This window comes from Canis aureus, chromosome 11 (genome assembly GCF_053574225.1).
Source record: "Canis aureus isolate CA01 chromosome 11, VMU_Caureus_v.1.0, whole genome shotgun sequence".
NCBI classification, from domain to species: Eukaryota; Metazoa; Chordata; class Mammalia; order Carnivora; family Canidae; genus Canis; species Canis aureus.
In genome coordinates this window covers 23575763-23597979 of record NC_135621.1, presented here as the reverse complement: position 1 = coordinate 23597979, position 22217 = coordinate 23575763, and the positions used below count along the sequence as shown (strand labels likewise).

The 22217-nt window shown below is 42.2% G+C and overlaps 1 protein-coding gene across 8 annotated transcripts in view; it reads right to left on the bottom strand.

Moving 5' to 3' along the window:
- Window positions 1-22217, bottom strand: part of KIAA0930 (KIAA0930 ortholog) — a 103354-nt gene that overhangs the window by 14590 nt on the left and 66547 nt on the right. For 2 of the 8 annotated variants that reach the window (XM_077914140.1, XM_077914143.1), the window contains exon 14: window positions 7099-7210. The exons of 3 other annotated variants lie outside the window; for them this stretch is intronic. The gene's annotated coding sequence lies outside the window, so the exon portion shown is untranslated. Of the gene's footprint in view, window positions 1-7098; window positions 7211-15582; window positions 15945-21422; window positions 21647-22217 lie in introns of those variants that run through there. 3 more of the 8 variants (XM_077914137.1, XM_077914144.1, XM_077914136.1) reach the window with 2 other exon arrangements.

Sequence of the window (22217 nt, the reverse complement as noted above, 5' to 3'; positions counted from 1 at the left end):
CAGCCATTAGAAATGACAAATACCCACCATTTGCTTCAATGTGGATGGAACTGGAGGGTATTATGCTGAGTGAAATAAGTCAATCGGAGAAGGACAAACATTATATGTTCTCATTCATTTGGGGAATATAAATAATAGTGAAAGGGACTATAAGGGAAGGGAGAAGAAATGTGTGGGAAATATCAGAAAGGGAGACAGAACGTAAAGACTGCTAACTCTGGGAAACGGACTAGGGGTGGTAGAAGGGGAGGAGGGCGGGGGGTGGGAGTGAATGGGTGACGGGCACTGGGGGTTATTCTGTATATTAGTAAATTGAACACCAATAAAAAATAAATTAAAAAAAACAAATGTTAAGATTGTACTTACAAGAAAAAGCAAAAAAAAAAAAAAAAAAAAAGTGGTCTACCCAACCAACGGAGCCACCCAGGTGCCCCCACCTCAGCCAATTTTAATCTGTATCCTTTCACGGTAACAAACTGTGACCATGAGCACAAGCATTTTTCTGAGTTCTGTGACTCAAGCAAATTTTGAACCTGAGAGCAGTCTTGGGGACCTCCAGCTCATCAACAAGTAGTCAAGTGTTAAGAATCATGATTATAGTCTTGTATGTAAAAGAAAGAAACGGGAGTGATCTCAGTTTCCGCTAAGTCTAGATATGTATCCCCGAGCCCTAGGCCATGCTGACAGTTGTCTTTGGGCTGAGATGAGGAATGTGGGTGGAAGGAGTAGCTGGAGAGTAGAAGCTATGGGAAAGTGGCATTCCGTGTTGAGTATTAGAACTTTAGAGCTGCAAGGCAGCTTAGAGCATCTTGTTCAAAGTCCCTCATGTCGCAGAGAAGGCAATGGAAGGAAGGGCAAGGATATAACATGAGTTGACCAGGTCACAGGATTGGGTTCAAATACATGGAATGCTCATTGAACATCAGGTACCAGGCACAAAACCAGATTTGAAGGAATTAGTTCCCTGGGTCCAAGCAATATTGTAAGAGGCTTAGGGCGGGGTGGAGGGCAAGGACTGGAAGACACCCAAATCAGTCTAGGGCCGCCCTGCAGGTGGTGAATGAGTGAAGGTCCCTGTGCACTACAAGTGGTTCTCAGAGCTTTGCTGCTGCCAGCCTGCAACATCCATGCACGGTGCAAAGCAGAGAGAAGAAGCTATAACTCTCCATTACTGTCGGATGGGAGCTGGGGGTGCAGGGGAAGATGAGGGGGGGCAGGAAGGAGATTCCACAGGAGAGATACCTGACTCTGGAAGCTGCCACAGGGGCCCTGAGCTCCCTGCCAGAGCCCAGTTCTCCCAGACTGTGCATCTTTTAGCACCTTCTCTTTCATAATGGATTAAATCTACCCTGCGTCCCTCCCACCCCGCCACACACGTATCTTAGGATCAGAAATAACATGCCCTAAAAGGACTGCAAAAGCATTTGGCAACCTTTATTTATAAATCACATCCATTTTGAAGGGAGCCTCAAGTACTGTCTGAGAAAGTGGGATCATAAGGTAATTCAAGAACAATTTTTCAATAAAGCCTTCCCCAAATATTTTCTGAGCAAGGAAGACAAAAGGCAGAAATTAGTATCTGTGAATTGTACGAAATGCCCAGGCATATGCTAGACCCTTTAGTCTCAGTGACAGGTGACCTGGGAACACTTGGGTGGTAGAGAGCAGTGCCCTCGTTAAACAGATGTTAAATAATCATTATCATCATTGGGGACTCAGAAAGATTCAGGAACTTCGCTCCTCCGTTATAATAACACTGGAATTGAGCTTAGCTTGGTCTAAGAGCCCTGGGGCTTTTGCTCTCAAGGAAAATTGCTTCAGCTCCAACTTACAGGTAGACTCTGGTTAATAAATGCTGAGCCGCACAGAGACCTGACCAAGGCTGCAGCCAGGAGAGCAAAGATTTCATTATATCAGCTCTACCTCCTTTGCCCAAGGCTTCACGAAGCACATGGTTTGATATGGAACCAACGTTTTTGTCTAGAATTATTCTACATGAATGCAGGAAAAGCAAGGATAGTCCACCTACCTGTATAACATAGCCCCCGATTCCTCCGACTTATTACCCGGTCACCTAACAGTCCCCAGATCCAGGATGGTGTCCCAGCCCCGTTCCATCTCATCGCCCCGAGCGTATTGTCTTCCTCCCAGGATCAAGTGTGGGTGGCAAGCACACTCACACTGCAGCTTGTAAGAAGGGCAAGGAGTGCCACTTCGGGGCTAGGGCTCATCTTCCATGTCGGGGACAATCTAGAAGTTGTACCACAGTGTCTGCACACATCCCTGCATTGACCACCAGGCCATGCCAGCAACAAAGGAGATGGGAAGTGTCATTTCCCACCCAGGCCCCATGACACATTGAGTCCTGCGGAAGATGCAGAGAGCAGATTTCATTCAGGGGCCAACTGGCCCCCTCGGCCATGGCCATGGTCACAGTCACAGCCTGAGCCCGTGCTTTGCTTTACAGGGCTTTTACACCGACCACTTCATTTCACCCAGCAACAAACCTTTGTGTAATAACATTTCTCTTGTGTCATGTATGAGAAAATGGGGCCACAGTGGTTAAGGGGCTGAGCTAAGGCACAGCCACAGAGCAATAAATGCCCTGTGAGAACGCCCCGGCAGTGAGAGAATATTAGAATCAGAAGGAAAAACCTGTTCCATCTGCTCCAACCACACTTATTAGGCAATTAATAAGAACCAAGGACATGGGAAAATGGAGCCCAGGGGCAGGTCCTTGCCCTCAAAGGCCTCGTGGCAGCTGGGGATTGCAGGACGGTGTGGTCCTAAGGATTATAGGACACAGTGACAGCAATGGACAGAGGAGGGTCATTAGGACATAGAGAAGACAGTAAGGACTCCCAGAGGGTGATGGGAAGGTAAATGCTTTCTTCAATGTGTGGGTAAAACGGTAAGTCTAAGACCCTCTTGCAGAAAGTGGAGAAGTAGGGCGTTCAGGGAGTGAGGGACTTAGCAGGAATTAGGCGTCTCTTACACCCTGCCTCCTATCCTCTCGTCCCACCTTTTACTCCAGCCACAGCTGTGGCGGACCCATCCCTACAGGTGCAGCCGGATGCTCCCGGCTGAGCTGCTGCCCCAGGTATCTCTGGCCTTCTGCTCCAGGCTTGCCCTGACACCGCACTGTGGGACACGTGTGAGAACCTGTCCAGTATTCACGCATCCACAACCAAGAGATGTAAGTTAACATCCCACAGGACAAGTCTTGGCCATAGGATGGGGAGCACCAGCAAACAAATGCTCCCTCTGTCCAGAGTTGTACTGTCTGAGGCACACTCTACACACTTCTAGTAGGCACCAGGGGATCGAGCCTATGATGGACAGTGTCTTGGATGAGATTTACATTAAAACAGTGAATTTTATGAAGGTGCCATCCATAATGTGGGTAGACCTCATCCAATCAGTTGAAGTTCCAAACAGAACAAAGACTGGCCTTCTGGAGCAAGAAGGAATTCTCCAACAGACTGCCTTTGGACTTCATCTCTACCATGGGCTCTCCAGGGTCTCGAGCCTGCCAGCCCACATTGCAGATTTTGGGACTTCCATAATGACATAAGCCAATTATTTAAAATAAATCTCTTCATTCTGTTTGCTTCTCTGGAGAACCCTGAATAATACAGAGACCCAGTGATCAACTTGAGCATGCACACTTGCATCAGCTCTCCTCTTCTGCACTCTCTGGAATCACTCGCTTTCAAAATAAACTATGAAGCTGTGTGCACATCGTTGTCTCAGGCTTACTTTCTGGGTGTTCCCCACCCAGTCTGCATATGCACTACAGAGGGCTATCATTATAAAAGGACATTGATGACCCAAAGAGAGCCTTTTGAGGAGTCATGGCCTTGCTCCTGCTGTGTAAGGGAAGCATCCAGGCATTTCCAGACGTGTGTGTGCACAAGGTGCCTGAAGTGCTCATGGTCTCTGCAGGGGCAGAAGCAGGAGCCACGGGCAGGACCGCAAGCACCCACCAGGTCACCTTTGAAGCGGGTAAGAATAAGAACACCACCATGGTGCAGGGGCATCTGAGTTTTGGAAATGTGATCAATTGTATGAGGGAAACCCCCCCCATCTGGTTCGAAGTCTTAGCCGTACCCTGCAGCTTATGATGACTGTTTCTGATGAAGAATCTTCAAGAAGAATAGCTGAGGGAGCTGGCATTGGAGGAAGCCAAGAAAGAGCCTGAAATCTTGAAACAACTAAAGTGAGGTGAAGGGCTGAGTGCAGGGAGGGCTTTTGCCACTGAGCAATTAAGCAGGGCTATTCCTCGGGAGAGGGTATCAAGTGAAGAGGCCAAGCACCTGGCGAAGGCCAAGGCCAAGCACCTGGAGAAGCAAATGGAAGAGAAATGCAGGACTTGTTCTGCAAAGAGCTGTTGGCTGAAGCAAAGGAGAGCAACTCAGAATCCTACAAAGTCACCACTGAGCAATATCGGGAAGCTGCTGGAGAGTTGGAAGCAAAGTTCAAGCAAGATGAGCTGCATCTTCTCTCTGCTGATCTGCTAGCCCGAGTTCTCCAGAACACCCAACCAGCCCTCCGCGGCTCCACTTTGGCTGGCCAGCACATGTGCTGTGCCAGTCAGGCCAACCAGAGCATGCTTGAGAGGCGAGTGTAGTCAACTTCTAGAACAAGCAAGACCTCCTCCATGTTAATTCCAGAGGCAGGACTTTTTTTTGTTTCCCACTAGGAAGAAAGGAACCCCTTTCAGAATAAGATGATTAGAGAGAAGCACCAGGAAGCAGACCCATAGGGGCATATTCCAGTTTGATGAGCTGCTGCTGTTTGAAAAGCTGAGGCCTTAGATTGGCTATCAGCCAGCAAGGACACACCACAGTGTTAGTCAACCCCATCTATGATGATGAAAAGGGAGAGGCAGTCCTCTCCACCTTTTTAATTTTCTTTCTTTCTTTCTTTTTTTTTTTTTGTCAGAGAGAATGAGAGAGAGAGAGAAGAGAGAGAGCACAGGCAGGGATAGTGGCAGGCAGAGGAGAGGGAGAAGCAGACTTCCTGCTGAGTTCCAGGGATCATGACCTGAGTCAAAGGAAGAGGTTTCATTGACCGAGCCACCCAGGCGCCACTCTTTTTTTTTTTTTTTTTTTGAGATTTTATTTATTTATTCACAGAGATGCAGAGAGAGAGAGGCAGAGACACAGGCAGAGAGAGAAACAGGCTCCATGCAGAGAGCCCAACGCGGGACTCGATCCCGGGACTCCAGGATCACGCCCTGGGCTGCAGGCAGCGCTAAACCACTGCACCACTGGGGCTGCCCGGTGCCTCTCTTTTTAACTTTCTATTCAACGTTCTCTTCTCACCAAGCTCCATGGTCAAGCGAACCTTCAATCCAGCAAAGCCAGGGGTCAGGATCGGGGCTAAGGTAATTGGAGTAGTGGCAGGTGTAAGGGGGAGGCCAATCTCGGCCCAGTGGTGCTGGATGAAATTGTCTAGGCTGTGTATGTTGGATTTCTCTTTTTCTTTTCTCCTTGACTATATAAGAGCTACTTCATTTTAACTGATGATGATTGTGCAACCAAGAAGGCAAAAAGGAGAGAAAAGTGTCCCTTTTTCACTGGAGTAGTGTTTATGACTACAAGTGAAATAAGGCTTTTTTTTTTTTTTATCAACATGAAGGCAGTCTTGGCTTATGCAACCTCTTCTCTATTATGAATACTGACATCTTCACTTCACTAAATATAATACTTTCCAACAGGGAAAAAAAAGAGGATCTTATGTGTTTTCTACTTGCAAGTACCGGGAAGCCCAGAACACTGGCCAGGATGCTAAAGCACAATGTAATAAAAGCTACTGGACACTTCCTACTTCTCTAACGGGACTGCACTTCTCTCTACCAAAGAACCGATACTTTGGTGCCCCCACACTGCTTAGCATATGAGAAGTTCCTAAAAACACTTACTGAGCTGGATTGGATATTTTATTTTAAATGTTGCCTATGTGTTATCATGACATAGATACAGTTTGTTATTATTCAAATTATGTATTCTTTGGTGAATCCAAATACAAAGGATTTGGCTAAGAGCTAAGTTGTAGTTCTACATGGGCATGGGCTTGAGCTCAGTTCTTCTGCTAACTAACTGGCTGTGGCACACCGTAATCTCTCTATAAAGGGATATAATTGGATTTTTCTGTTGAGAGATAATAAAGGTCCATCTGGAATTCCCTTTCCAGCTAAATGTCAGTACAACGATGAGGGAGAGAAGAGGGTTTATTTTTTTCCTTAAGAGACTAAAAGAATACCACTATATAAAGATTTTCACTGAAAGAAATACTACAGGATTTATTTCAGAAAAAAAAATTTGGAAGAGAGAAATGTAAGAAAAACTGTTGAACAAAGTAATTGGTAACTATGTGGCAACTAAATCAGAGCTGACTATTTAAAAACAATAGCACAGGGCGCCTGGGTGGCTCAGTCGGTGAAGCATCTGCCTTAGGCTCAGGTCGTGATCCCAGAGTCCAGGAATGGAGTCCCACATTGCACTCTCTGCAGGGAGTCTGCTTCTCCCTCTGCCTATGTCTCTGCTTCTCTCTCTGTGCCTCTCATGAATAAATAAATAAATAAAATCTTTTAAAAAAAGATAGGAGGGATGTTTGGATTAAAGCATTTTAAGGTTTTGATATTATTCAAGACTAAATGAGAGATAGTAATTAATTTCAGATAAGTCAAAATGAATGTTAAATATGGAGGGAGAATAAAACCTCAAACCTTTAAGATAAGGTGGAAGTGGAGGAAGGGATATAATGAAAACTCAATCAATCCAACCAAAGATAAGAATTTGGGGGGGGGGGGAGTTTCCCGGGTGATTCAGTCAATTAACCGTCTTCCTTGGGCTCAAGTCATGATCTTTGGGTCCTAGGATCAAGCCTCGAATCAGGCTTTCTGCTTGGTGGGGAGTCTGCTTCTCCCTATGCTTCTGTCCCTCCCCAACACCACTCATGTTCTCTCTCTCACTCTCTCTCTCAAATAAATATTTTTTAAAAAGAGCTTTTAAATCAAATAAATAAAAAAAAATAAGAAGTACAAAGTACAAAGTAGGTCACACAAATGAACACATACATATCCATAGTTACCTTAACTGCACACAGAGTAGTTACCACTGGAAGGCAGAGATCACAGATGAGGTGGAAATAAGAAAAATGTACCTTAATGATATTTATGAGAAACACACCCAAACTGAAGCACCTGAAAGATTGAGACCAGAGGGAGGGAAAACGGTTTATTAGGCAAATATTACCCAAAAGAAAGCTGGTGTAGTTATTTTAGTATCAGGAAAAACTAAAAGGCAGAAAGTATCATTAGAGATAAGAGGCTAGGGCAGCCCTGGTGGTGCAGCGGTTTAGCGCCGTCTGCAGTGATCCTGGTAGACCAGGGATCGAGTCCCACGTTGGGCTCCCTGCATGGAGTCCGCTTCTCTCTCTGCCTCTCTCTCTCTCTCTCTCTGAATAAATAAATCTTTTTAAAAAAAAGAGAGAGAGAGATAAGAGGCTATAATAAAAGGAACATTTTTCTCACAAAGGTACATTTCTGAACCTCTTTTTAACCTAACTACATAATCTCAAACATATAAACCCAAAATTGACAGAATTATAAGAAGAGATTGACAAATTCACAAAGTTGGAGAATACACCATCTTTCCAAGGACAGATTGAACATTTATGAATATTGATCATACACTAAGCTATAATGCAAGATTTAATAAATACAAAAAACCAATAATGACCAATTCCTGAACTCACTATCATAAAAATAGAAATCAGTAATGAAAAATAAGCAAAAAAGTCTATACAGTTACTATTTTGTAAAAATAAACTCCAAATAATTCATAGGTCAAAGAAGAACTCAGAAACTATAATTCAGAACTGAGTAATAATATTTTTACACTTCCTTTCCACCATTACACTCTATCCTATCTTGACCAATGCTGTTAAAGACAAAACACCGACACTGACACAGACACACACACACACACACACACACACACACACACACTGTATATTGGAAATGAAAAAACCAAACAGTCATTATCTGCAGAAGACTCCAATATTGAAAATCAAAAAGGATTGGGATCCCTGGGTGGCGCAGCGGTTTAGCACCTGCCTTTGGCCCAGGGTGCAATCCTGGAGACCCGGGATCGAATCCCACGTCGGGCTCCTGGTACATGGAGCCTGCTTCTCCCTCTGCCTATGTCTCTGCCTCTCTCTCTCTCTCTGTGTGACTATCATAAATGAATAAAAATTAAAAAAAAAAAGAAAATCAAAGAGGATTAAGCACAGGCCATTGGTAGGAGAGAATTCGATACAATTGAAGAATACAAGATGAATATCCAAAAGTTAATTATTTGTCTATATGCCCACAACATATAGTTGGAAGCTAATTTTTAAAGAGGTACCATTTTACAATAGCTACAAAGTATTTCAGGTATCTAGGGGCAAATCAAACAAAAGATGTGTAAAATCATAAAATTTTTTTGAGTAACAAATGGATGAGAAAACTTGATATTTTAGAGATGGGAAATCTCCTTAAACTAATATTAAATGTTAGTATTAAATGCAATTTCACACAGAATCTCAGCAAGGCTTTTTGAAGAACTTTTACACTGATTCCAAAATGTAGTATAAGTGCAGAGGGCCAAGTATAACTAAGAATGCTTTGAATAACATAAGGAGACTTACTTTGCTAGTTATCAAGACTTACTAAGAAGTTATTATAATTAAGTTACTGGTACAGAGATAATATACTGTGAATCAGAACACAGAGAGCAGAAAAAGACTCATGAACATATGAAACACAATATGTATCAAGCTGGAATTACAAAAAGAAAAAGATTTTATAAATGAGGCTTGACACAGTTGGTACCTACAGCAGCTTGTACACAGTTGATGAAAGCTAGGGAGAGTAAAAAAGACCCTGTCTTCCAAATCCAAATGGTGATAATCTGAGCTCTGGTCACTGCTGCTTCTAATCAGAGGTGCAGAAGTAGGCTGCCATTGCTGTTGCAACTCCATCTCCCTCAGGTTGAAGGGACTTCTGAGGATCTAAAGGGCCAGTGCCACTTACTCCTCTCCCACCTTCTTCTTTTTACTCCATTTGAGAGCCAGACATTAAAGACTAGGACATTCAAAAACACTTGCATATAAGGAAAAAATTAGAAAATGATCCATGCATGCCCAGGGAAAGGTTTGAAAAAGACCTGAGAAGAACTTAAATTTACACCTCAGGTTAATAATCTTCAGCACAGAGACAGCCTACAATTTAAAAAAATAACAAGGGGATCCCTGGGTGGCTCAGCGGTTTGGCGCCTGCCTTTGGCCCAGGGCACAATCCTGGACCCCGGAATCAAATCCCGCGTCAGGCTCCTGGCATGGAGCCTGCTTATCCCTCTGCCTGTGTCTCTGCCTGCCTCTCTCTCTCTCTCTCTCTCATAAATAAATAAATAAATCTTAAAAAAATAAAAATAACAAGATAACAAAAAACACCAAACCCTGGGAAAGAGGGAAAATCTGATTTCCAGCATTACCACATTATTGGATTCAAATGTCCAGTTTTCTTTCTTTCTTTTTTAACATTTTATTTATTCATTCATGAGAGACACACAGAGAGAGGCAGAGACATAGGCAGAAGGAGAGGTAGGCTCCCTGCAGAGAGCCCGATGTGGGACTCGACCCTGGGACCCTGGGATCATGACCTGAGCCAAAGGCAGACACTCAACCACTGAGCCACCCAGGTGTCCTAAATGTCCAATTTTCGACAGCAACAAAAACCACAAGATATGCAAAGAAGAGGAAAGTAGAACCCATTGAAAGGGAAAAAACAAAACAGAAACTGTCCTGAAAAAGACCTGATAGTAGATCTACTAGACAAAGACTTTAAAACAATAGTCTTTAAGATGCTCAAAGAACTGAAGGAAGATTTGAAGAAACTCAAGAAAATAATGTAGGAACAAAATGGAAATATGAAAAAAAGGAACAGTAACCCTAGAAAGAAACCAAAAAGAAATCTAGAACTGAAAAGTATGAAAATTGAAGTAGAAAATTCGTGGGGCATCTGGCTGGCTTAGTCAGAGGAGCATGCAACTCTTGATCTTGGGATTGTAAGTTCAAGCCCCATGTTGGGTGAGGGATTACTTTAAATCTTTTTAAAAATCCATGAAATGAAAAATTCACTACAACAATCCAAAGACAGACTTGAACAAGCGGAAGAAAGCATTCCTGAACTTGAAGCTAGGACAGTGGAAATGGTCAAATCTCAGAAACAGAAAGAAAAAAAGATTGAAAAAAATGAGCAGAACATAATGGATCAGTAGGACACCATCAAAGAGTCAACATACGTGTTGTGGGAGTCTCAAAATAGAAGAAAGGGGTAGAGAGCATATTTGCAAAAATAGTGGCTGAACACTTCCTAAACCTAATGAAAGACATCAATATAAACATTCAAGAAGCTCAGTAAAGTCCAAGTAAGATGAATTCAAAGACACCCACACCAACACAATATAATTCAACTTTTGAAAGATAAAGAGTAAATCTTACAAGTAACAAAAGAAGCAAATCATCATATACAAGGGATTCTCAATAAGATTATCAGCAGATTTATTATCATAAACTTTGGAGGTCATAAGACAGGGGCCCCATATATTCAAAATGCTAAAGGAAAAAAAAACTGTCAACCAGGAATCCTATATCCTTCAAAAGTGAGGGAGGAATCAAGACATTCCCAGATAAATAAAATTTGAGGGAGTTCATTACCACTAGACCTGTCCTGAAAGAAATGCTCAATAGAGTCCTGTGAGGTGAATCACAGAACACCAGACAGTAACTCAAAGCTGTATGGAGAAATAAATATCTCAATAAAGATAAATACATGGGCAATTGTTTAAAAGCTAAGTATTATAGCAATGGTTTGTAAATGCATTTTTTGTTTTCTTTGTGATTTAAGAGACATAACATTTAAAGAATTATTAGTCTAAAAGCTAATATTATTGTAACTTTGGTTTATAACTCTAAATCTTTTCTACATAACTTAAGAAAGGAATGCATTAACAAGAATTATTAGTTTATGTTTGGGCACATAATGCATAAAGATGTAATTTGGCGGACATCAACAACCAAAATGGGTGAGGACAGAGCCGTAAAGAAGCAAAGCTTTTGTATGTGATTGAAGTTAAGCTGGTATAAATTCAAATTAGAGTGTTATAACTTTAGGATGTCAAGTGTAATCTCCATAGTAACCACAAAGAAAATAGCCTTGGAATACACACAAAAGGAAACAAGAAATCAATTTAAACATTTCACTACAAAAAATCAACTAAACACAAAAGAAGGCAGTGATGGAATCAAGCGATAAAAAAGCTATAAGATGTACAGAAAACAAATAGGAAAACGATCGGAGTCCTTCTTATCAGTAATTACTTTAACTGTAAATGAAATAAACACTCCAATCAAAAGACCAAGTTTGGCACAATGAGTAAAAATGTATGTGATCCAACTATATGCTGTCCACGAGAGATGCTTTAGATCCAAACACACAAATAGACTGAAAGTGAGAGGGTGGGAAAAGATATTCCATGCAAATAGTAACCAGAAGAAAACAGCGGTGGCTCTCCGAATATCAAAGAAAATAGATTTTAAATCAAAAAAGAATACAAAAGACAATGAAGGACATTACCTATATATATTTTAAGGACATTATATATTAATAAAAGGTTCAGGGGATCCCTGGGTGGCGCAGCGGTTTGGCGCCTGCCTTTGGCCCAAGGCGCGATCCTGGAGACCCGGGATCGAATCCCACGTCAGGCTCCCGGTGCATGGAGCCTGCTTCTCCCTCTGCCTGTGTCTCTGACTCTCTCTCTCTCTCTGTGTGACTATCATAAATAAATAAAAATTAAAAAAATAATAATAATAAAAGGTTCAAAACAAGATATAACAATTATAAACATTTATATACCTAAATATTTGTCCATTTGATCTAGGTTATAGAATTTCTTAGTGTATAGTTATTCATAATACTCCTTAGAGCCCTTTTTAAAATTGTTTCAAGTCTGTTGTGATGTTTCCTCTTTCATTTCTGATTTAACAGTTTGAGTGTTCTCTTTTCTTCTTGGTCTGTGAAGCTAAACTTTTGTTAATTTTATCTTTTCAAAAAAATTGATTTTTGGTTTTCTCATTATATTCTTTTCTCTATTTCATTTACTACCATTTTTTTTTCAAGTTTCTTGGAGTAGAAATTTTGTTCATTGATTTGAGATCTTTCTAACATAAACTTTGTTCTACACATGCCATTTGCTGCTTTCCTTAAGTTCTGGTATATTGTCTTCATTTTCTTTCATTTCTATTTCCTAGTTTCTCTGGGTTTCTTTGACTATTCATTATTTATGAGTGTGCTGTTTAAATCTCATATTTTTAAATTCCCCAAATTTCCTCCCTTTATTGATCTCTCATCTTGTTCCACTGGTTTGAGAACATACTCTGTATGATTTCAATCGTTTTAACTTTTGTAGGCTTTATGACCTAACATATGGTCTATCCTGGATAATGTTCCATGTGCACTTGAGAAGACTGTGCATTCTGTTGTCATTGGGTGAAGTAGTCTAAAGATGCCAGGTAGGTCTAGCTGGCTTAGAGTGTTAAGTCATCTGTTTCCTTGGGCATCTACCAAGGTTTTCTGTTCATTATTGACAGTGGTATGTTGAAGTCTGCAGCTATTATCATTAAATCATCTGCTTCTCTCCTCAATTCTGTCACTTTTTGTTTCATGTACTTTGGTCTTTTTTTTTTTTAATATAAGGTTAGTTGATTTTTGGAGGTCTGTAGCCCACCATTCCAAAAGTGCTTCCATCCACTTGGAGCCTGGAAAATATGTGAGGTTTCCTACCAGAGACCTATATTGTTCTATAAATAGTTTTTAGGGTGCAGTATCAGGGTTCATGGTTCATAATGTACAATGATCTTATTCATTTTGTCTAGTCAGTTGTCACTTCACAGACCTATCTGGTACCACTTGAGGGTTATGATCAAAGTTGTAGATAAAAACTAGCATACTGACCCCTAATGCCCTCTTCAGTTTTCTTTTGTGAAAGTGATATGCCCATCACCTCCAACATCCTCAAACTTTACACTATATTTCAATGAGATTGTACATTTCATCTGAAAATCATAATCACCAAACTACAGCACTGTCAAGATTTTATCTCCAACTAGAATCTGTGTAGATCGCAACTCAGATTAATTCTCTATCCTAGGGACGCCTGTTCAGTGGTTGAGGTCTGCCTTTGGCTCAGGGTGTGATCCCAGAGTCCCAGGATCAAGTCCCACAATGGGCTTCCTGCATGGAGCCTGCTTCTCTCTCTGCTTGTGTCTCTGGCTCTCTCTCTCTGTCTCTCTCGTGAATAAATAAATAAAATATTTAAAAAACAAACAAACCTCTCTATTCCCAGATTCCCTAACTTCTCAGGACATAGCTTTATGTATCATAGATTATTTTAGCTTCTTAACTGCTCGTTTCTCCATTACTCCTTTCTCACACTTTTGGTTTCTACTATAAGAAAACTCAAAGTGAAATGCTAAATCACAATTTCAGTAGTCTCCATAATGGGGAATTTTACCCAATACCTTCTCCACCTTTAGTCTCTGTCTTCATAACATGCTCTGAGATGTTTTTTTCTATATGAAGTCTATTCAACAGTAAATATTAAATATTTATTTTGCATTTGGTGGTTTATGACAATGTGAGTTTTGCTGGCAAAAAGAGTCTCAAAACAATTATGGAAATCATTAGGCTAAATCATAGATTGAGTGGCTTACTGGGTGCTATTATGGATATCTGAGATACAACATGTTCTTCTGGAAAAGATTCCAATTACAGTGATTATAGTATTCTTGCCTAATACAGCTCCGTGCAAATACTCTGTACATATAATTATGTGTGTGTATATATATATATATATAATCCCAGGTTACCTTATCCTATATGTGCTCATGGTTTTCAATATCCTGTATCTACTTTTTATTCAAATAGAATTGTCTATAGCTAATGTCTAGACAGAGACTAACCAGTGTTTGCTAACACCACTTTGAACCTTTTTCCCCCAAAATCAATGTAAGCCCCAATTGACCACATATTATAGACTGAATTGTGCCCTGAGCCCCAAATTCATTATGTTGAAGCCCTAATCCTCAAAGTCAGTGTTTAGAGATAGTGCCTTATAAGAAATTAGGCTGGATGAGATCATAAGGGTGGGGCCCTGATATAATGGGATGAGTATCTTATCAGAAGAGACAAGAAAGGCATCTCTTTCCCTTTTCTCTTGCTCTCTCTCCCTCAGCAAACACTACCGACAGAGGAAAGATCATGAGGACTCAGTGAGAAGGCAGCTCTCTACTGGCCAGGAACGGACCCTGCTAGAGCTCAATCTGGGACTTTCCACCACCAAAACAGTGAGAAAATAAATGTCTGTTGTTGAAGCCACCTTGCCTGTTTTGTTATGGCAGCCTGAGCAGACTTCTATATACCATGTTTATCTCTGGAGAGAGGATCTGACAAAGCCCTACGATTCAGAAGCATGTCATCTACCAAGAAGGGACATCTCATGAGAATACAACGTGATCAGTGCTTCTAACTCACCCTGGGAATTCTGAAAGGGCCCACAAAGCACACATTTTTAAAAAAAGATTTTATTTATTTCAGAGAGAGAGAGCGCACGCACAAGCAAGAGGAGGGGGATAGGGAGAAGCAGAATTCCTGTTGAGCAGAGATTCCCAATGGGAGGCTCAATCTCAGGACCCCGGGATCATGACCTGAGCCGAAGGCAGACACTTTAACTCCCTGAGCCACCCAGGCGCCCTGGCAAAGCATACATTTGAGCAAGGTTTTCTTTTTCTTTCTTTTTTTTTTTAAAGATTTATTTATTTATTTATGATAGACACAGAGAGAGAGAGAGAGAGAGAGAGAGAGAGACTCAGGCAGAAGGAGAAGCAGGCTCCACGCCTGGAGCCTGATGCGGGACTCGATCCCGGGACCCCAGGATCTCACCCTGGGCCAAAGGCAGGTGCCAAACCGCTGAGCCACCCAGGGATCCCCTTGAGCAAGGTTTTCAATGATGTCTGGCCAGGAGAAGAAATAGCAACCCAGGAAGAGAGAACCCCCATCAAGGGCTGACTTATTTATTTATTTAAGATTTTATTTATTCATGAGAGAGAGAGAGAGAGAGAGAGAGGGGCAGAGACACAGGCAGAGTGAGAAGCAGGCTCCATGCAGGGAGCCCAACGTGGGAGTCGATCCCGGGTCTCCAGGATCACGCCCTGGGCTGAAGCAGCACTGAACCGCTGAGCCACTCAGGCTGAAGGGCTGACATTTTAAAAGGCAGCTGTAGCTGAACACTGAGAGGCTAGACGATATGACATGACAGGGAGCATTGGGAGAGGAGACTGAACAGATGCACTGGGGACAAGACGTGAACTTCCCCGATCGGCAAAACCCAAGAACCTACCTTTCAATGTGAGAAGACACCAATCAACATATTCATTTACTAGAGCTCTCAGAACAAAATACTACAGACTGGATATCTTAGCCACAGAAATTTATTTTCTCACTCTGGAGGTAAGAAATCTGAAATCAAGGTGTCAGAAAGATTAGTTTCCTCTGAGGCCTCTCCCCGTGGCTTGTAGATGGCTGCCTTCTCCCTGTATCCTCACCTGGTTGTCCTGCTTCACACACACCTGTGTCCACTTCCTTCTTGTAAAGATGACATTCATACTGGATTAGGGCCCACTCTAATGACCTCGTTTTTTGTTTTGTTTTGTTTTTTTAATGACTTTGTTTTAATTGCTTCTTTAAAGATGCTATATCCAAATGTAGCCACATCTTGAGTTGTGGAGGTTACTAATTTGATGTTTGAGTGGAGCGGGGAGAGGAACACATCAGCCTAAAACAAGCAAGACACAGTAAGTAAACACAGATGGAACACAAGTGAGTCTAGGACATCGCCTGCTGGAGGACCGATTCGTTTTACGCCATTTGTTCACTTTCCCCCCAGTGGACTCCCAGGTTTTGAAAGATTTCATCTGCCGAACTACCCTTATTAACTTATAAATTCTTCACTTATAAAAACCAAAGACAGTGTGCCAGTCAGATCTCATCAGCAAGCAACATCTGGAACTACCATACTGAGTCTATAACCAGGAAGGAAATTTGGCATTTACGTTAACCTATGAAGACTTGTGTGGGGTGTGCATTTGTGGTTAGAGGTAGACTTTCTGGAGTAGAGCAAGTGCTGAAGTATGCGCTCCTACACACAGAGACACCCTGGGTATGTCTCTGTTGTAGCACTTGGCATATCATATTGCAATTCTGTGGCTATGTGACTGCATCCCCATCAACAGGGACCTGCCTCACTCATTTCCACAACCCCAGCAATGTCCCTGATTGTCTTAAGTGGATTAAACCCAGTATCACATCTTTAAGACCTCTGGAGGGCACAAGACCACAAGTTGGAAAGTACTGGTCTAGGATCTTAAGTGTACACAGGAAGACTATTCATATGTTCATATCCTCCCCACAACATACACACTCTCACTTTAAATGCCAACACACAGTGGATGAAGATGCCACGGAGTATGTCACTGACAGTGCCCTGGGATTCTGAGCAGGAGCCGATCCAAAGCTGGGGCACTCAGGAAGCGCCTGGGTGGCTCAGCTGGTTGGGTGTCTGACTCTTGATTTCAACTCAGGTCATGATCTCAGAGTTGTGGGATCGAGCTGGAAGCCCTGCATTGGGTTCCATGCTCCGTAGGAGTCTGCTTGAGATCCTCTGTCTCCTTCTCCCTCCACTCCCCATGCATGCTCTTTCTAATATATATATATATATGTATATGTCTTTTTAAAAATATATATATATATATTAAAGCTGGGGCACTCAAAAGACAGAAGGTGAGATGGGCTTTGACAGATAAAGGGGAGTTTGGAATAAGCAAAGAAGGGGGGACACATTCAAGTGAGGAAATAAGAGAAAATTCAGAGATGGAAAGGTATATAGTTTTCAGCAGATAAAGTTTTTAAATCAATGCTTGATATACAGAGAAAATGTACAAATTATAAGGACACAGCTAAAAGAATTATCAGAAAGAAAATATATCTACATAACCCCCTTTGAGATCAAGAAATAGCACATTATTCTCTATATCTCCTTGTGTATTTTTGAATATTAATCCATAGGATGTATTAGAAACATAGACACAAATGAGAAAGAAACAAATACCAGTAGGGGGACACATTCTGTCTCCTGGGTCCATCATAGTAGGTTGAACAATGGCCACCCAAACATAGCAAGTCTTAATCCCAGGAATTTGTTAATGTTACTTTATTTGGAAAAGAGGACACAGACACATCTTTTGAGGCCGCCATTCAACCTACGACAGCACTGAGATATATTAGTGTCAGTCTGTCACCAAAATCATCTTTGGGCAAGTTACTAACAGAAGTTTACACCTGCTAAGTTGAGGGCCAAGTCTCGGGATGCTGGTGGTACCCTTCTGCTCTGATGTCAAAATGTTGGGGTTTGGGAACAAACAGTCAAGAAAGAATTCTTGAGATGGCTTTGGGGCAAAAAGGTGGCTTTATTAAAGCACCAGGACAGGACCCATGGGCAGAAAGAGCTGTACCGGGGTCGGGAGGAGTGGCTCATTATATGCTTTCAAGTTGGGAGGGGGTTAGGGATAGCATAAGTCTCTGAGGAATTTTAGAAGCAAGGTTTCCAGGACTTTGACGGGCTAGCTGTTGTTAGGAAAAGGTCATTTATTACCATCTAATAAAACCTGAGTCGTGAGACCCTTCAGATGTGTATCGGTGGGTCATATGCTTGGAGGATGATTGCTAACATATATAATAAAACCCAAGGAATGGGATCCTTCAGTGATGCTTGGAGGATGATTGCCAACATGTTTCTTGGGAGGTAGAAATAAAGGACGTTTCCAAAGGAATTTTTATATGTAAAATAATAAGTAGATTCACAGGATCCTGGGGGTTGGGCTGAGATTGCCTCTTGCTCTTACCAAAGTATTAACATTGAGGCAGTGGAGTTTTTTTTTTTTAAGACTTTATCTATTTATTCATGAGAGACAGAGAGAGAGAGAGAGAGAGAGAGAGAGAGGCAGAGACACAGGCAGAGGGAGAAGCAGGCTCCATGTAGGGAGCCTGTCGTGGGACTCGATCTTGGGTCTTCAGGATCAGGCCCTGGGCTGAAGGTGGCACTAAACCACTGAGCCACCCAGGCTGCCCAAGGCAGCAGAGTTTCTACAGGAAGGTCACTCTGCCTGTTTCAAAAACTTGTCAATGGGCTGTAGGGAGTTAAGGAAGTTTAATTCTGGAACATCTAGGTGGCTCAACAGTTGAGCATCTGCCTTTGGCCCAGAGCGTGACCCCTGGATTTTAGATCGAGTCCCACATCAGGCTTCCTGCGGAGAGCCTGCTTCTCCCTCTGCCTATGTCTCTGCCTCTCTGTCTCTCATGAATAAATAAAACCTTAAAAAAAAAGGAAGTTTAATTCTTTTGTTTTTTTCTCCACATCATGAACTGTCTCCCACCATGAACCATCCCTGTCATCTCTTTCAATCAAAATATTTCCATTTTACAGGTAAATAAACTGAGCTTCAAAAGATGGGAGTACAGCTGCAGGTCACACATGGTGAGGCCAGACTGGAATTCAGACTCTGGTGTGATCATGAATTATACCCTCTCAGCTCTGACTTCCTTTCACTTCCTCCAGGGTTTGACAAAGTCCCTCACTTCAAAGCCGTAGGACTAGGACAGATAGTAAACACACAAGGAGGCTTGCCTAGAATCTGAAAAAAAAAATTTTATATCCTCTTGAGTTTTTTCTTTGCCCTTAGCAGCCCCGAGTCCCTGGGCCTTCACTTAGATAGCAGAGCTGTCCCTTTGCCCTTATAGTCACACCCTCCAAGTCGGCCACACTGTGTCTGTGCGCTACTTCAGAGAGTGCTTCCCAGAACTGCCAATGAGAACAAACTTTTATGGAGTTTTTATTTGCCAGGCTCTAGTCTCAGCACTTCAGTCATGTAACTTCAATTTAATCCTGACAACCCCATTAGATAAATTACCACTATTATCTCCCATTCTGGAAATGAGGAAAGAGGCATAGAAATTAAATATCTTGCTCAAGGCTACAAAGCTAGGAAATGAAAACTGCTATTGAAAAGTAGGCAGCATGTCTTCAGAGCCCTGCGTTCTTAACCTCTACCCTCTATGCTGCCTCTTCTTGTGCCACCTCAGGGTAGGAAAATACCACCTACGTTGTTTTAAACGTTATACTCCAAGTAATGCAACCTAAGATCACAGGCAGTTACACTGTGAATGGGCATTTGCACTTTGCTAAAGAGTCCCCAAAAGCCACAGACCTGGAGAAAGAAGTATGTGGCAGGGGTGGCAGGGAAGGGGTGGATAGGCAGAAAGGAGGCTAAGAATATGAGAGGTCCAGACACAAAAGCAAATGAAGGATCAAAGGGTAAAGTGGCAAGCAGGGACCAGGTGCAGGAAGATTGTGGGCTGCGTTAGGACAAATCTCACAAACACCACATTTGCATTACAGTACTAGTAAGAGTCCTCAAAGGCAGGTCAGACACTGTCCTCCGCAGCACCTAGAAAAGTACCTGCATGCAGTAAACCTTTTAGACATGGAAGAGAATGGAAGAACCGTTGGGTCTCTCCAAAGATTTAGGGGATCTGCTCTTGTGCCGTCTCTCCAGCTTCATCTCAAAGACCCATACACCTTAATCACGTCACCATTCCATCGGCAGCCCTGCCCCCCTTTCCATTTACACAAAATCCACTGTGGCCACTCAGCTTCAATGCTGTGAAGGTGTCCTTTATGGCTTCTGCCCACAGGGACCTCTGGCTTTGGAACCCAAGACAATTTTTGCCTCTGCCCCCATTGGGCCCTGACATCTCCTGATGGTTTTTCTTCCATGATTTAAATCTTGTCAGCTAATTTCATTCCCAGAAAAATGATACGATATGCTACTTCACATTATTCACAGTATTTTGAGTTTTTTTTTTTAAAGATTTCATTAAACGAGATTTTATTTTATTTATTCATGAGAGAGAGAGAGACAGAGAGACAGAGAGGCAGAGACACAGGCAGGAGAAGCAGGCTCCATGCCAAGGAGCCCAATGCGGGACCTGATCCCGAATTCTGGGATCACACCGAGCCAAATGCAGACACTCTACCACTGAGCCACCCAGGCACCCTGAGCAGTTTTTTAAACATACTATATGCTGCTGTTTTTCTCAGTGACTGTAGAGTCTCAAGAGAAAAGAAGTAACAGCTCTAGAAAATTCAGTTTATTTTAATCCTTTTGTACTGATGTCTGGAATATGAAAAATACAAAAACACAGATGTGAAATGCTGGGAGTGCCTAATGCAGTGGAACCTCCAGGCCAAAATATGTCAGGCATTGCTCAGTGTTGAGAGAACCCAGCTAAATCTCAGTTTAATAATTAATTTTTTTGTTATGAAGCCAAATGTGTTGATATTGAGGAAGGTCTAGTCTAGAACCCGTAAAGGAGAATAATAGGGAGTCTCTGACCCAAGGGCATTTCAAAAGCCTACTGGAAATCATAAATCTAACAATAAAACTACTCCAGCTAAAACATCACAGTTCTTTACTTTTAGAGGAATTTTAAGAACTTGGTGCAATTATTTTAGTTATGGTGTAGAAGCCAAAACGTCTGAATGTTATGTCTTTGATTAATAAAGGAAAACTGAATTATCATTTCATAGGTAAAATCTTTTAAAACATGAATCCCATTAGAAAAAAATAATTTACAACCTTTCAGTGTTTGTGGTGGGGAGGGGCAAAAGCTTCAAGGAACTTAGGAACAGGAGTTACTGTCTTTTTTTTTTTTTTTAAGATTTTATTTATTTGACAGAGAGAGAGAACACAATAGGCAGAGTGGCAGGCAGAGGAAGAGGGAGAAGCAGGCTCCCCTCTGGGCAGACACAGGACTCAACCCCAGGATCCTAGGATCATGACGGGAAGAGGGCAGACGCTTAACAGACTGAGCCACCCAGGCACCCAGGGGTTCCGGTCTTAATTAACAACAGTCCATTTATTAAGCCCTGACTATGTGCTCTATGAGCATGCTCTCATTTAATCCTTACAACCTAATGAAGGTACTATTTTTACCTTCAATTTATTTTTATTTTTTTAAAGATTTTATTTATTTATTCATGAGAGACACAGAGAGAAAGAGAGAGGCAGAGACACAGGCAGAGGGAGAAGCAGGCTCCATGCAGGGAGCCTGACATGGGACTCAATCCTGGTCCCCAGGATCACGCCCCCGGCTGAAGGTGGCGCTAAACCGCTGAGCCACCCAGGCTGCCCTTTACCTTCAATTCATAGATGAAACTGAGCTCAAAGAGTTCAATGGCTTGTCCAAAGCCATCCAGCTGGCAAGTGACATGTTCAAGAACCAAACTCCAGGCACTTGGTTCCAGAGCTTATGTTCTTTATCACCGTACTGGATCATTCATTCATCCCCCTTTTCCTCTCTCCGGTCGGATAACCCGTCTTCCCAATAACTAACGGAGGAGGACTTTCCACGAGGTTCAAGCTGAGGCATGAAGCAGAATGTGAGAAAACAAGACTCCTGGGTGGTACTTGTAGACACATAATACCCTGGATTTCGGATCTGACTAGTCTGGGGAAACGTGTATCTTCTAAGAACTCTTGAGTTTTGAGGCACAACTATGTGTGAAAATTCCATGCTCTGTGGCCTGGTGATAATGACCCCAAATTCCTCATTCTGCTGCCTTCGGTACCTACCTCCTCTTGACCATGGCTGTCATTTTATCAATACTCAAAGCCATCCTCATGGAGAATGGGAGAATGGGATGAGAAGAGAAGCAGGTGATTCTTTTCAGCACTGCCTGCTATCTACCCTTTTGTTTCAACCTTTTTTTCCTTTTTCTTTAGATAAAAGATACTCTCGGATAGTGCACACATTCTCTTCAACAAATGACCCAAAATAAAGCGGAAAGCCCAGGTGCATTTCTAGACTTTTAAAGAGGTCACTCCAGATCCCAAGGAAGTGGTGGCTTCTGTAAGTTGGGATCTCTGGCAGTCCTATTCCATGCCTGCAGCCCCACTTCTGGGCTGATGGGTAGAACCTGTCCTGTTTCAAT